We start from the raw sequence: 16,624 nt of genomic DNA, 5'->3' as shown, positions 1-16,624 counted from the left end.
TAAGCCTAAGGTTCAGAGTAAGGCTTTACCTTGGCCTTGTGCAGACTAGGGATGATATAATCAGTCACATCTGTTGCATCAGCGCACACAGGAAATGGGGGTGACATCAGCAATCTATGTCATCAGCTGGGAGAAGGATTTATTAACTGCCCATTATGCATTGACCCTCTGATGTATTCTGCTTCCCATTGTCCCAGTAGTGTCTAAAACTTCCAAAGCAAATGCCACAGCATCCAAAGAGGCGGGAGGTAATGAATACACAGACAGATACCAGACTTTCCAGGCAGAGAAAAGTTTGCTGAGGTTTGAGAGGGACAGGGGAGGGGGGGATAACTTGGTTCTAGGGCCATGTCTCTCAAACTGTGTGCCTCGAAGAGCTTCTGGGTGTGCCATGAGAAATTCCAGAATTTTACTTTATTTTTTAAAATTCCCTTCATAAGTATACACTAGGATAGATGACATGTATGTTGCGTACTCAAGAGTTTGTCAATGTTATGAGCTTCTGTGTGCATAAGGATTCAATCGCTCAAGACAAGCATCATTCTTTGATGTGATTGGTCCTTGAAAATTAACGGAAAGTAATTTTAGTTTTATTTTTACTCTTTATGCAGTTGTTACTCTAACTTGAGCAACAAAGCAATCAAGGCTTTGTTATCATTTGGATCTTCTTATCTTTGCGAACTTGGATTTTCAGCTCTGACAGAAATTAAATAAAAAGAAGAGAATGATTTCAAATTGTGGATAATGAAATGTGTGTTTGCTTATCAATTATAGAGTCGCGTTTTGAGTTAATTTGTACTCAATTACAAACTCATCCATTGCATTGATTGGCAATTCTATTCTATTTACTTTAGTTTCACCGTTATTACAATTACCCATACATAGCTTAAAGAACTTTAAATAACTATCAAATTTAATTTTTTGTTAATTTTACAATTTTATAAACTCAATTATAATGTGTCTGGGTGCAGAGAGTGGACATTCCTGTGATAATCAAGTAGTGCAGCTACATTACCACGCAGTACCTTATTAGCGCAGAAATAACGTATGAGCCCTTACTACCTCCAAAACAGGTTGCAGTAAGTGCATATGTATTAGCTTTTTAAAATGGCCGCGTGCTACTAGCAACATTAGCACATTGCTATTAGTGCAGAAAATAGAAAAAGGCCATTTATACGGTTGCGGTAAAAATGGCCTTAGTGTATGAAAAACGGCTTAAGGGAATGCTAAGACCACTTGTTCTGCTACAACTTTGTGAAAGGGCCTCTAAGGTAGCAACATCAGAAACAACACAGTTGTTTGTTTTAGATAGTTCAACTGTAGAAGCAAAATCATTAGAATCCCACTTTTTCTTCTGCTTTTTATTATCTCCTGAGTGTGGTACTGCCAACATACCAACAAGAGTGTACCTAGGAAAAGGCAGCATTTTACATACTGCATTGAGCAGTAGAACATCAATACACCTACTGTAAAACTAGGCAAGCCAGACTAGTACAGACTGAGCCTGCACAGTCAGTGTTAACAGAGAACCATGTCTTTCGTACACACAGAACACAGAAACCACCTTCGCCCAGTCTGTAATATGTAATCACAAACTAAACTAAACTAAAATAAATTTTAGGTTTGTATACCGCACCATCTCCACAAGCGTAGAGCTCGGCATGGTTTACAGGGTTAGGTTGAAAAGGAGCTACAATGAAGGGTTATAGGAAAGGAGCTAGGAAGATAAAGGGGGAAAGGGTACCAAAGAGCGGGAAGTGTTAGATTTTTGAAAAGATACAAGTTTTCAGGTGCTTGCGGAAGGATTGGAGGGAGCTTGAAATTCTGAGCGGGGATGTGAGGTTGTTCCAGAGTTCTGTGGTTCTAAAGGGGAGGGATGTTCCTAGTTTTCCTAAGCGGGATATACCTTTTGCAGAGGGGAATGATAGTTTCAGTTTTTGGGAGGATCTAGTGGAATTAGGGTTAGAGGAGTTCCAGAAGAGTGGGATAATGGGAGGGAGGATGCCATGTAGGATCTTGAAAGCTAAACAGGCACATTTAAAGAGGACTCTGGAGTGAACTGGGAGCCAGTGAAGTTTGGACAGGAGTGGGGAGACGTGGTTGAACTTGCCTTTAGCGAAAATAAGCTTGGCCGCGGCGTTCTGGATTAGCTGAAGTCTATGGAGTTTTTTTTTAGTTAGGCTTAAGTAGATGGAGTTGCAATAATCCAGTCTAGAGAGGATGGTGGATTGAACAAGGACGACGAAGTGAGAATGATGAAAGTACGATCTCACTTTCCTCAGCATATGAAGACTAAAGATTTTTTTACCAAGAAGTTGAGGTGGTCATTGAAGGAGAGAGAGGAGTCTATGATGATGCCAAGGACTTTGCTTGAAAACTCAAGCTGAAGAGTGGAGCCAGAAGATAATGGGATGGAGGTGGGTAAATGACCTAATATTGGGCCGAGCCAAAGTAGTTTTGTTTTGGACTCATTCAATTTCATTTGTACAGAATGTGCCCAGGATTGAAGGCTCATTATACATGCGGATATGTTCTCAGCGAGGTTAGTGAGGTTCGAGTCGGTCTCAAGGAGGATGAGGATATCATCAGCATAGGTGTAGAGAGTTTCCAGGGGGGATAGATGAAGGAGTTTCAAAAAGGACATGTAAATATTGAAAAGGATAGGAGAGAGGGGTGAGTCTTGCGGGACTCCACATATCGGCTTCCAGGGAGGGGATGAGGTACCGTTTATGTTAACGGTGTAGGAGCGTAATCGTAGGAATTTCGAGAACCAGTCTAGGACTGTGGAACTTATACCTATTTCAGAGAGTTGGAAGATTAGGATATCATGATGGACGACGTCGAAAGCTGCGGAGAGGTCGAATTTTAGAAGTACAGCGAATTTGTTGTGAGAATGAAGTTGTTGTACCTTAGAGATTAGTGAGGCTAATAGGGATTTGGTGCTGAAGTTGGGTCTGAAGCCAAATTGGTGGGGTAGGAGAATCTTTCTAGGTAGGATGAGAGTTGAGTGGATATGATGGATTCTAACATCTTGGTTAGGAGAGGGATATTTGCTATTGGACGGTAATTGGAGGGAATAGAGGGGCCAAGGTCGGTCTTTTTCAGTAGAGGGGTTATTGCAATATGTCCCATTTTGGAGGAGAAAAGGCCCGATGTTAGAGCATCGTTTATAAGTTTGGTGAGGGAAGTGATGGCCTGTGTAGAGATATTCTCGAATAGGTAGGAGGGGAAAGGATCCAAGGTACATTTGCAAGTTTTTAGTTTGAGGCAGAGTTTGGAGACTTGCAATTCGGAAACAAGCTCAAAAACGGTCCAGGATCTGTCGGCTGGAATGGGATTGGAGACAGGTAGGGAAGGGTTGAGGTAGGTAGAGATTAGGGAGTTGTAGGAGACTGTAGGCGGGAAGGAGCATCTTAGGGTGGTAACCTTTTCATTGAAGAATTTTGCAAGGGCATCTGCTGATAGAGACGAGGGGAGCAAGGATGGGTCCTTTTTTATAGTTAAAGAGCGCACTGATCTGGTTGTTGGATCTGGAGATATTATCTCCGAAGAAATTCTTCCTGGCTTTTTTTAGTAATGAATTGTAAAGTTTAATATTGACCCTCCAGGTCTGTCTATCTGAGGGGATTTATATTTTTTCCATTTGCGCTCCAAAGTGCAACATTTCTGTTTCAGCTCTCTATGGAGCGGTAGATACCAAGGGGCCTTTCGGGGGTCGGAGATAGGTTTTGTGGATATTGGAGTGAGGGAGTGATAGATGGATTCGGAGAGGGAGATCCAATTGCACCAGCAGGATTCAGAGTCTGTAGGCTTAGGATTGGAGGAGAGTTGGTTGAGAAATTTGGACCAGAAAAGATTACTCGAAATTTTCTTGCGGAAGGTTTTTGAATGGGAGGAATGAGATGGGGATTCAAGGTGTGACATGAAAATGGGGAGGCAAGTAGCCCCTAAGAAGTGGTCAGACCAAGGGACTTGTTCCCAACGGATGTCATCGGTTGAAGTTTTGAAGGCAGTAAGGTAGAGGAAAGTGGTGAAGTCTAGTGTATGTCCTTTTTCGTGGGTTGGAGAAGAGGTAGGTGAGGGAAAACCTAGAGAGGTAAGGAAGTTGTTAAATTCGATCGTGTCCTTGCTGTTGGTGTCATCAAGGAGGAGATTAATATCACCAACAATCAGTAGTCTTTGAAATTTAAGAAAGGCGTTTGTTATAGCCTCAAAGACGAGATTGGAGGAGTTGTTTCAAGGGGTGGTATAGTAATAAGATGCCCAATGGGTGAGTGCGGAGTTCATCATTGACAGAGACAAGCATATATTCTAGAGAGGCGTGAGTGCCCTTCTTGAGGAGCTGGACGTCAAAGAAAGATTTGTAGAGCAGTGCCAGTCCGCCTCCTTTTCGGTTGGATCTGGGGGAGAAGAGGCCTTGATAACCATGGGGGAGGAGCTCATTTTGTGTTAAAAGATCATCTTTGGCAATCCATGATTCCGTGATGCACAGGAATCCAGGGTCGAACTCATCTAGAAGTCCTTCAAGATTTGGGTCTTATTGCATGCTGATCTGGCATTGCAATAAAGAGTCGGGACTGGGATGAGAGAGTCAGAGACAGCATTGGGAAGATTGGCTGGGGGCAGGGGCTTTAGTGAGTTTAGGTTGACTTTTCGGAGATTTTTCTTGAAAGGGGGGATTCTGAGGCCAGGGCAAATATTATTGGTGTTTGGTGGGTTGAGTAGGTTGGGGGAGGGGGGTATCAGACAGAGGGAAGAGTAGAGAGGTGAGCAGAATAGGAGGAGAAGGAACCAGAAGAAAGGATTCATGGCGGGGTTAGGGCCGGATGATTGGTGTGTGAAAGTCTGCAGCAGGGGGGGATTAGTGTTAGCTAAGGAAGGGGCAGGGGACTTAATTAGGCTGGCTGAGTGCATAATCAAGAGTAGGGAAGAAAGGCGAAACCTTTGGCAGTAATGCAATTTGGCACTGAACAAAAGCACAGACAGTAATAAACTTAGGCAACTAAAACAAGAGCATGGACAATAATAAAAAATATGGAGCTAAAACAAGAGTATAGACAGTAATAAAATTTGACCCCCAGTGGATCTCGATAAGCCAAGGAGGGGGAGGGCGGTGAGTTAGTCAGAAAGGAGCCCCGTTGGTTTGAGCGTCAGACTGCAGCTCTCAACTGTCGGCTCTCCCTTGCTGGAACGGGGGAGGGGTGTAGATGATGCTAGATGCCCTGCTGGAAAGGGCTCCCGATCTGGCCACTAGTGAAACTGGCAGTTGGTGCTGAGCACCGTCAGCGCTGCTCCTCTTGTAATTCTCTCCCCTGCTGGAACGGGGGAGGGGTGTAGATGATGCTACCCCCGCCACCTCCCTTTTTACAAAACTGTAGCACAGTGTTTTGCACCAGTCATGGCAGTAACAGCTCCGAGCATCAGAGCTGTTACCGCCATGGCTGGCGCTAAAAACCACGCTATGCATTTGTAAAAAAAGAAAAAAAAAGGGGGGGGGGGTAAAATAGAAATATATAGACAAAAGTTAAACTGAACCTCCAAGGAGCTGGACTCTGCATACAATGCAACACCACAGAAAATAGTGATTCATGTCCCTAATATTGAGCAAAATATAAAGATGGCAGATGTAAATTTGAAAAAACAGAGAAATAGCAGTCATCACTTTACAAATTAACAAATAACCCCTTCCCCCCTTTTATGAAAGTTGCGTTAAGGTTTTTTTATTGCAGGCCACAGTGGTAAAAGCTCAGACTCTCACATGAATTCTATTTTCTGCATATTCTGGATTACCATCTCTTTCCCTCACCTCTCCAATATTTCACTAACTCTATCCTCTTCCCCCTTTTTAAAAAAAAATTATCCCCTCCTTCCATCATGTGCTCTCTTTCTCTAACCCTTCCATCCAGCATCTATGCCTCTCTGTCCACTTCCATCCATCATCTGCCCCCTATCTCCACTTCCATTCAGTGTCTGCTCCCCTCTTTCTCAAAATTGGAACAATAAGTGAGGTGATTAAATTTGCAGATGACACTAAAACTGTTCAAAGTTGTCAAAATGCATGCAGATTATGAAAAATTGCAGGCAGACTGGCAGACCTTAGGAAATTGTAAGATTGGGCGTCCAAGTGACAGATTAAATTTAATGTGGACAAAGGGAAGAATAACCTGAATCACAGTGCTAGGGTCCACCTTGGGGGTTAGTGCCCAAGTAAAGATCTGGGTGTCATTGTAGACAATACCATGAAACTTCCGCCCAATATGTTGTGGCGGCCAAAAAAGCAAACAAAATGCTATGGATTATTAAAAAAGGGATGGTTAACAAGACTAAGAATGTTATAATGCCTCTGAATCGCTCAATGGTATGACCTCACCTGGAGTATTGTATTCAATTCTGGTCTCCTTATCTCAAGAAAGATACAGTGGCACTGGAAAAGGTTCAAAGAAGAGCGACCAAGGTGGTAAAGGGGATAGAACTCCTTGGAAAAGAGATGGCTAAGGGGAGATATGATTGAAGTCTACCAAATGTATGGCTATGTTATAAGGATTGTAACTTTTAATCCATAAAAATGGCATTACCTAAATTTTTCATGTTGTGAATTATACCATATGACAGTTCTACATAAGAAAATGATCATAAAGTCGAAGTTTAGGAGATGAAGAGAAGTAAACAAAATATATGATGTTGCCTCCAAGCTATGTATGAGTTCTCCAAGTACATTTCTGCCAGTGGAGGGCATTTCAGTATCTTATTTTCAATAGCAAGAGATAGGCAATCTCTGAATAACTTTCACACAGCTTAGAGGCAAAACTGTCACAAGTAATTAAATTGTTGTTTCTCGATTTCTTCTCTGGAGATTTCTTTGGGTCTCCCTATAATTTGCGGTCTAAATTTTCTTAACATTACTGAGTTTATATATTTCCTTATTTGATTGTATTGAATTTGGAAAAGTTTTCAGGTTAAGATAAGTCTCTTGCTTAAAATATATAGAATTTTCAATGACATAAAGTTAAAAGAAAAGAAAGAGAGAAAACACTGTATTGAAGCATCATTCCCCATTGACAGGGATGTGGTTGAAGGACTTCTGCACAGTTTAGATGGAACATTACTAAATAAACATTCATCTTTTGTTTTTGACTGGCTTATTTTGACCTGATGAAGGGCATATAACTCAAAAAAGCTGCTAAAAAAGTATTACATTACATTAGTGATTTCTATTCCGCCATTACCTTGCGGTACAAGGCGGATTACATAAGAATTATTATGGTATTAAGAAGAACTTTAGGAATAGTCTGAACATTTTCTAATTTGCTAAGGGTAGATAGTGTTTCAGGTGAAGCTTGGGACAAGTCTGGTTGTGCTATATTGGTTTTATGTGTCTTTTGAAGAGTAGGGTTTTTGTTTCTTTTTTGAAGGTTTTGTTGTCTGTGGTAGAGTATGATAAATTAATCTTATGAAAAAGGTATCGCCTTATATTTTTTCAGATTTTTTAAACTTTTATTTCTGCATGTGAGAATCACAGTAATTCATCCAAAAAATGTCTTACTCTGAGGTGCGCTGAGATGTTCTACTAATCAGTTAGCACAGCTTCATTGCTACGTGCTAACATGTGAGCGCTTGAGCCCTTGGGCCTCGATTCTATAAATGGCGCTTACTGGTAGGTGCCTAGATTGAGGCGCCTACTGATGTAGGCTACTAATTTTTTTTAAATTGGTTAATTGGCACTGATTGAAAGCACCTTTAAACATGATAAAAAAAAAACCAATTTAAAAAGTAATTAGTAGATGCCTAACTTAGCAGGCGTCTACTTCCTCACGATAAATGTCTACACCGAGATGCTTACACGAAGAGTAGGCGTAGTTAGGGGGCAGAATTTGGGTGTGGATTGAGTTAGGCACTTGTATTTTAGCTCATGAAAACCGTAGTTTAATATTCCAGCAACCCTAGTCTAATATACCAGGTGCCTACTGGTTCTTAACTCGATTTAGGGCTGCTAGACACGATTCTACTTTGATTGACTTGTGGCAGGTGCTGTTTTCCTAGGCACCTACCGAGTTAGGCACCATTTAAAGAATCAGACCCTTATTGCCTGCATGATGGGTGGCAGTAGGGGCTCACATACTAATGGCACAATCAGCGTGTGGCCGGCCTTTAATAAGGAAAACAGAAATATCAACCATTTTACCCTAACAGTAAAAATGGCCTTAGCACTGAGATATGACCCACGTAGGCAATTACATCAATGGAGCCAGGTTGACCTATGGCGCATTTCGGAAAGAAATTAAGACTATATTGTTTGACAGATTTATTTCCTAAACAGAAGTCATACTAAATTTAATAATTCTATACCGACTATCCTTGAGAAATATGTTGTACTTTTACTATTTGTATTTTGTAAATCGCTGATTATCCAGCTCTCTTCAGTGTAAACTGCCTAGAAGTCGTATGATTGTGGCGGTAAAGAAGAATAAAGTTATGTTATGTAAGGGCATGTTAAGGCCACTTTTTAGCACTGTTTGTTAAAAGAGCTACCAAATTTTTGTTTCCATGAATAATGCAAATCACTTAGGGGTTGTTTTACCAAGCAGAGGTAAAAAGTAGCCTTAGCAAGCCCTTACTTGTGTCATACCTAGTGTGACCATATGGCTCCAGAAAAAAGGGGACGGACTGAGACATCCGGGTTTTACTTCCATTGAAAGCAATGGAAGTAAGGAGAACAGATTGAGACATCTTGGTTGCTTTCAATGGAAGTAAAATGAATGTCTCAATCCGTCCCCTTTTTTCTGGAGCCATTTGGTCACACTAGTCATACCCACACACTAAGACCATTTATACTGCTGGAGTAAAATGGCTGACGACATTTACTGCACGTTGAGGTCACTTTTAGCACAGCTAGTAAAACGCAGTTTTGGTTTTGTTTTTCTATTTTTTTCAATAATGGCCCACTAATTTTCCTATTAGCATATGGCCAATAGTGCATGAATCCTGACTGCCACCTATTTTGTAGGTGGTAAGGACTCATATGCTAATCAGCACATGGCAATGGCCATGTACTAACTGATTATCATAGTTGCACACACGTTTAAATTTTATTTTTTAGTGTACTGATCCCAAAATTACCTCAAAATGCCTGAATGCACCCCATGATATAAATTTGGATTCTTTGAAGAATAAGTTACTGTTTGAAGGAAGTAATATATTAAGGAACTAAGTGCAAATACTTTAAATCACAAGTGCATTGAATACACATATAATTATACTTGAATGAAAATGAAAGAAAGTAAATGATATTTTCCTTATGAGGACTGATGACAAATTCTCGGTGAATAGCTGGGAACACCGCTGTTTCATCCGAGTTTAAAGACTGATGGTCCAAGGAGACAAATGAAATGAGTTTAGGGATACATGATTGTTACGGAGACCTCATTTAGAACTTTGTGTACTATTCTCTCTCACAGTGCTCTCAATGACAGACACACTACACTGAACACTAGATACAGTAACGACTTGGATGGAAGACCACAAACTGAAACTTAATCCAGACAAAACTAAATTTCTCCTCCTTGAAAATAACAAAGTGCCAACCATAACCAATTTAGAAATCAACTCAATCAATTACCCCATTCAAACTACCCTAAAACTACTATGTATGACAATTGACAGATGCTGCACCATGCAACCACAAATAAATAAAACAATACAGAAATCTTTCGCAGTTATGAGAAACGTTAGACAAGTCTGAAAATTCTTCGAAAGAACACAATTCAAGCTCATAGTACAATCCCTAATCCTAGGTCTTCTGGACTACTACAACATCCTCTATCTCCCCTGCAACAATGATTAAACAATTACAAACGATTCAAAATACAGCTCTGAGACTCGTCTACTCATTAAGGAAACATGACCACATTACAGAGGCATACCTCAACTCACACTGGCTTCCTATCCAGGAAAGAATATTATTTAAATTCTACTGTATACTATTTAAAACTATAAATGGAGACAGCCCAATCTACCTGAACAACCGCCTCATCCAAACTACCTCAACCAGACATAGAAAAACACACACCCCATTCACATCCCCCCCAATCAAAGAAGTTAAATGGAAAAAATTATACAATGGCCTCCTAGCCACTCAAGCAGCAAAATTAGATAACCAAATCTCCGATCTACTGATAACAACCCCAGACTACAAGATGTTCAGAGAGGAAATAAAAACTATACTCTTCAAGAAATCCCTGAAAAAAACGTAATACCACGAGCACCTTCCTTCTCCCTTTCCTCTCCCTAACTCACTGATACTACACGATCTACTCTTTGGAAATGACCTGTGATCTTACTTTGTAACCTTCCTTCTATAACTCTTTTGTAATCCACCTTGAACTGCAAGGTAATGGCGGAATAGAAATCTCTACTGTAATGTAATTCTGGAGAATACACAATCAAAAGATATAAACAGGATGGAGTCGATCCATAGGAAGGCTACTAAAATGGTTGGTGGTCCTCGTCATAAGGCATATGAGGATAGACTTAAAGATCTCAATATGTATACTTTGGAGGAAAGGCGGGAGAGGGGGAGATATGATAGAGACATTTAAATACCTACGTGGCATAAATGCGCATGAGGCAAATCTCTTTCATTGAAAGGAAGCTCCAGAATGAGAGGGCATAGGATGAGGAGTAATCTAAGGAAATACTATTTTACAGAAAGGGTGGTAGATGTGTGGAATAGTCTCCCAGTAGAGGTGGTGGAGACAAAGACTGTGTATGAATACAAGAAAGTGTGGGACAGGCACATGGGATCTCTTACGAAGAGGAGGAAGTAGTGGATGCTACAGATGGTCAGACTGAATGGGCCATTTGGCCTTAATGTGCCCACAATGTTTTGTTTCTATGTTAGCATTGAGCTTAAATATTCTTTTCAGAAATTTAACACTTAGCTTTTGCTGGGCTGACACTGTTGCTTCAAAGGTTAAACAATCCAGTTCCAAGGTGGCCAGTTTTTCAGTTAGCTGCATCAATTACATAGAAATACCTTTAAAACAATTAGGAGGAAATATTTTTTTTCACTCAGTGAATAGTTAAACTCTAGAACTTGTTGCCAGAGGATGTGGTAACAGCGGTTAGCATAACTGTGCCTAAAAACGGTTTGGACAGTTTTCTGGAGGAGAAGTCTATTGTCTGCTATTGAGAGACAGACATAGGGGAAACCACTGCTTGCCCTGGGATTGGTAGTATGGAATGTTGCTACTGTTTGGATTTCTTCCAGGTACTTGTGACTTGGATTGGTTACTGTTGAATACAGGTTAATGGGTTAGATCAGGGGTCTCGAAGTCCCTCCTTGAGGGCCGCAATCCAGTCGGGTTTTCAGGATTTCCCCAATGACTATGCATGAGATCTATGTGCATGCACTGCTTTCAGTGCATATTCATTGGGGAAATCCTGAAAACCCGACTGGATTGCGGCCCTCAAGGAGGGACTTTGAGATCCCTGGGCTAAACCATCATTAGTTGCGAGGGTTTTAGAGAGCCCATTGTTTGTTTTCATGCTACACCCACTCAGTCTTACTCTCTTCAAGCGAGGAGTAGGGAGCCTGTCCTGCTTGCACTTAATCTTTATTATTTAAGAGTTTAAGGGTTTTTAATTATCCTATCGCAGGCTTTTGGTGTTGTTGAGGATTCTGATCACCCCGGGGCATCTCTGACTGTGTGAAGATACAGACTCTCAAGGCTGAGTTCTGTTGCCCACAAGCACATGCCTTGCATGATTCCTGTTTAGCCAGTCTGCTTCTGTAGTTCTGTGAGTCCCTACCCTTGGGAGCAATCTCACCCCAGGTTCATCAGCAGTGGACTTGAATGACTTACCCCAAGTTCTTTCTGCAGTGGGCTCGAATGCAGACTGAGTGGTTCCTGTGGTGGTCTTATCCAGAATCGAGGCTGACTGCATTTCTCCCTTTGTCAGCTCCATGATCCTAACAGGAACACAAACCTTTGTTTCCCATCTGGAATGCTAAGGGAGAAAGAGAGAAAAAAAACTTCACACAAATACACAAGGATCATTTGCAAATAATCACAAAGGCTTTCTGAAGGCAAGACCTGGTCAGTTTAAAGGCAACTGAATCTCAGGCCTGTCTCAAAGATTTCCTACAAGCTTTGTGCCTTTTTATTAGGATTCAGATCAAAATTGCACAAGCAGTTATCAATCAATCTGGCATATGTCACCTGATACAATGTCATTAATCTCATTGCCATCTATCGGGCCATTTTCATGTCAACAAAGTTCATCACTCTGCGGGACAAAACCAAAACATAGGCACCAGAACTAGATGATAAGACGTGATGACATCCCATAAAAATCATCACCAGTACATTGTATAAGGGTCATTCCATACCAACTGTATAAATTTTCTGAATGATTCCCACCTTACCGTCTCCAATTTCAATAAAACTTGGCACATAGATGCTCTGGCTTGAAAGAACATAACATAAGAATAGCCTTACTAGGTCAAACCAATGGTCCATCAAACCCAGTAGCCCGTTCTCACGGTGGTGAAAAATAGCCCTGCAAAGTTTCATCCTCAAAAACATGAAATTCATGTAGTAACAGGGGCCTCTTAAGAGGTGCCTAAGTAGAGGCCCTAAAATTTTTGTGCGCGTTGTACGAAACAAATGGCCAACTTCAAGGACCTCCTGTACAAAAGAGTACTGCCAACATTAGCCTGAAATTTAATCTACATATACAACTTTTTGTGCTTATGCTTTTAGAGTTTCAAAAGTCTAGGCTGAGTGCTCTTCTAATGCCTTAATGCTAAAGTTGGCCAAAAACTCAAATCACAAATTTTTTGCTTCATTTTTGGGGTGCCATAGATTTGTAACAAATTTAAATGGTTTCTTCTCACTTGGTACACCTACTCAACTACTGATTGTTATCAATCTGTGAAAATTTCAAGGCCTGCTTCCGTTTATTTGCAAAGATATTGCAAGTCAAACAGAGCAGCAAAAATATTAATAACAAATTACCCATTTTTGAAGCTTTGTATTTCAGTTTTGACACCAGCAATCTCAGCAGCTTAACTAACTATTTAAAAGTATTAATTCTATTTGTCATTGGAGGGATCTTCAAATATTCAAGTTGAACTAGGAAAGAAATGTACATCACACAAAATTTACTGTTTATTGTTTGTTTTAAAACCTAATTGTGGAACATGGCTAAATATTGCCAGGCACTAAGAATGTTAGTTAGCAGTAAAGGATGTTGTTTAGTAGTATTAAGCACACTACATATGTTTTTAATAGTTATTAAAATATTGTCAAAACTTGCTTTGGTCCATGTTGGTTTAACCACTGCCAGTTTATTCAAACAGACAACCCCATCGCTAAGAGGTCACACCCGATAGCCAGGCAAGTCCAGCCACGGGTGGGTGGATTTCTTAGCCAAGGTTCCCAAGCCTTAATTGGGTCTCTTTATGGTTCCCAAGCCATAGTCACACTTTATTTATTGCATAATGTTATGAAATGTATCTTCAATGAGTTGAATTGTTGATTCTGTAAATGTGTATTGTCGATCAGTTACTGTGCTTGGTGCAGGCAGAATTGCAAAAATGTGGTCTTCAGAAATCCAACAAGTGTCCTTCCTAGGAGGCCAATGAAATGAGTGAATTGGTCCATGAGGATGCATGAAATTTATGAGTGTATCATGCTCTTCAATTGATGTCGCACAAATGTTTACAGTCCACCGTTTGTTATCATAAACACATGCTATGTATTGTCCAGGTTGAATATTTTCTATCTTTAGAGAAGCATTAATTGGAGAGTCATCCAGTGAACCAATAGTTACAATGAATGATGAACAATCATTTGATATCCGATTCACACGTATCTTATGTATCCCATCAGGGATAAACTGATGTTTTTCATGAGTTCCAGCAATTGTAGAGGCAGTCCCAATTCTTCTTTCATGATTGAGTTTAGCAGACTTAATTTCTTCTTTCGAAACAAACAAAAACTTGATTTTTGTCAAATTTTGGTCACTAATCTTAAACAGGTCACTTGGTGAAAGAATTTGGTTTTCTTTTGGCCATTGTAAGCTTGCACGTGCTGCTAACCTTTTAGCAGTTTCACCAATTCCATCGCAGGTTACTTACCATGGCTTGTGCCAAAGAAATTCCATTCAGTATGAAAATCAAAGTCAGAATAGTGATAACAGAGATTAACAAAGTTTTTAAAGTTTTTGTATTGTGCAGCAGAGCCATCACTGAAATATCTTATGTACTTAACATTGGCAGAAAATAAGCTTTTTATGTGAAGAATCAGCTTTTCCAAAAAAGTGCACTGCCACTGTATCATGCCTTAAGCTATCACTAATGATACAAACACTCATGTATTGCATTGGAAATAGACAACAAAAGGGTGCAAAGTGGCTTGGCTATTTTCCCAATAGAAACCCTGAACAGCATCTTGAACAACAACAAAAAAATAACATTAGTGATTTCATGAGTCTCTGGTTGCACTTTCTTCTTCTGGCTGTGCATCTAGTATTTCTTTCCTTCTTTCAGCCTCCTGTATGCTTCCTCTCCTCCAGACCTCATTCCCTCCCCCAACTTTTTCTTCCTCTTTTCCTGCCCCCTTCTTTCTTTCTGTCTCCCTGTCCCCTCTTTCTTTCTTTCTGTTTCCCTTCTTTCTGTCTCCCTGCGTGCCCCCTTTCTTTCTTTGTCCTTCTTTCTCCCTGCCCTCCCCCACCACCATCGGGGAACAGGCCCCCAAGCCGCCTGCTATCAAGTTGTGAGCTCTCCCTGCTTCCCGACACGGTAAACAGAAGCGCCGGGCCGACCAGTTTATCCCCCGATGTGAATTCTGATGTCGGAGAGGAAGTTCCGGGCCAGCCAGGCAGCGATTGGCTGGCTCGGAACTTCCCTCTCCGATGTCAGAATTGATGTTGCCTATGTGATCGACCTTTTGGGCACCCCTTTGCTAATCTGACCGACTGGCATATCCAACAGACCCTTCCCATCACATCATTGTGTCACCTTCAGGAAGTGCATGGCTTCTCCTCTTGTTCTTAGTATTCACATGCTGCAAACAAGCCATGTTTTTGAGCTGAGACCATGCTTTTCCAGTATGTGCAGCAATTTTTGGACATGTCCCCACTTTTTCATTGAGGGAACTGTTTTTGATCTGAGACCATGTTTCTCTACTATTCCTTTTTTTTTTTTTTTTAGTGTTGCTGATATAGTGTTAATAAACAATATTTTAAATTCAGATACCATATGCCTGTGTATGCATAAAGTATGTTTTCCATATTAGCTGATGCTTCGTTTATCTGACAAGGGGTTGGTCCTGTTTAAGTTGGATAATCGAGTCTGTACTGTATATAAGATTTCAAAAATTAGTTAAGGCATGACTGTTATTCTGAATGAGATGAGCAACTGAAGGATCTGTTTAGTCTGTCTGTGTATTTTAAGTTTTATAAGGTTTTAAGTTGATTGTAACTCTGATGCATATTTTCAGATTTTTCTACCACACTTTGTAAAGCATGTCCATGAAAGCAATGTGGATTTCAGTCTAGAGTTCTGCTACCTGAGCATAAATTTAGTTGGGACCAGTGGGTCAAAAATATATAGGAGCCCTCTTACTAAAGTGCTCTAAAATTTACAGCTAACACAGTTCCACATCGGACTTTATGCACTTCAAGAGGGCTTTCCCACTTTATTTGCAGGTTGTGTACAAATGTGTAGCTTTATTGAATGGTACCTGCAGAGTTAATGATGGAGCACTTATCACCTCCTATTTAAGAGGAACTAACTGCACCCGTGTTGTTAGTCAATGTGCACTGAGAGTATATATATGCTAACTCTTCTATGCCCACTGTCTACCCATCCCATGCCCCCTGAATGAAAATGTCTTAAAAAAAATACATTTAGTAGTTTAACGTGCAGAAACAGGAACTATCATAATTAAATGTATTTGTATGGTAGCCTGTTACTTTGTGCTAACTGCACATTAAGGCCTGGATTCTCTAAACGGTGCCAAAATTGATCAGCGCCTGAAAAATAGTGCTGGTCGTACATCACTCAAACTATGGCGCCATTTTGAGAATTGCAGTCTACGTTGAAGATAGGCGCTGGAAATGTAGGCCAGGGTTTTACAGGCCTACATTTCCAGTGCCCATCTTCGACATAGAAACACGCTTAATGGTGCAAAACATCAACCCTGCCTATAACCATGCCTCTTTTGATGCTCAGCACTGGTAAGTGTCTGCGTAGAAGCAATGTAGGTGCCTCGCGGTGTCTAACATTTTATTTATTTATTTGGATTTATATCCCATCCTCTCCAGAGAGCTCAGAGCGGGTTCCAGTTTAGCATGTACAATGTTTCAATAAACATTACATAGGGTTACAGTTGACATTCATAGGTTACAATAAACTTTAGGGTTACCATTTGGCAGTGCATGGGTTACAACTTTGCAATCAAGGTGTGCAGTATGAGAATTCAATCTAATAGTATAATACATATGTTCCATAGGAATTGAATTAGCTTAGCATTGATATGTGTCAGATAGTTTGGTCCATTTGTGAGCATTGTTTAATTGGTTTTTAATGGCAAGGTCAATTACCACACCATTAATTGCC

The 16,624-nt window shown here is 40.5% G+C and overlaps 1 protein-coding gene across 10 annotated transcripts in view; it reads left to right on the top strand.

Moving 5' to 3' along the window:
• MYO6 (myosin VI) overlaps positions 1-16,624 on the top strand; it is a 426,976-nt gene that overhangs the window by 204,313 nt on the left and 206,039 nt on the right. The window lies entirely within an intron of this gene.

Source organism: Geotrypetes seraphini, chromosome 3, assembly GCF_902459505.1.
Source record: "Geotrypetes seraphini chromosome 3, aGeoSer1.1, whole genome shotgun sequence".
Taxonomy (NCBI): domain Eukaryota; kingdom Metazoa; phylum Chordata; class Amphibia; order Gymnophiona; family Dermophiidae; genus Geotrypetes; species Geotrypetes seraphini.
This window is presented reverse-complemented; position numbering and strand designations above follow the sequence as displayed.